This window comes from Diaphorina citri, unplaced genomic scaffold (assembly GCF_000475195.1).
Source record: "Diaphorina citri unplaced genomic scaffold, Diaci psyllid genome assembly version 1.1 scaffold4562, whole genome shotgun sequence".
In the NCBI taxonomy this organism is placed as follows: Eukaryota; Metazoa; Arthropoda; class Insecta; order Hemiptera; family Psyllidae; genus Diaphorina; species Diaphorina citri.
Window position 1 is genome coordinate 1 of NW_007381960.1, and position 485 is coordinate 485.

Sequence of the window (485 nt, forward strand, 5' to 3'; positions counted from 1 at the left end):
GAAGACCAAAACATCATGAGAATACCAAGAAGTTGGATTTCATGGGAAGATTCGGAATCTTTGTGAGATTAGTATCTTTGGAAATATTGCATTCGGAGGGTAAAAATCCAGATAGTTTTTGAAGTTCTTTGTCGAGGTTTCACCCAAACCTTTTTTGAAAAATTGGATAAAAATATCGAATAAAATTGGTCTGGTCAATCGACAGGACAGGTGAAGAACTCAGTGAAATGGCAAGTCTCCAAATTCCACGAAGAAGTCAATTTCCAGGAGAAAGTCACGGAAATGCATCGAAACGTCTTATAGGCACAGAAGATTTCGTCATAAAATACTTTCCATATCGATATCCAGGACTTTCCATACATCGATCGGCCAATCTTTTCGAAGATTCCGTCATAAAATGCTTTCGATATCGAATCCAGGTCAATCGATAAGTCCGTCAATCGATATATCCGCCAATCGATATATCGGCCAAAATCCACCGAACC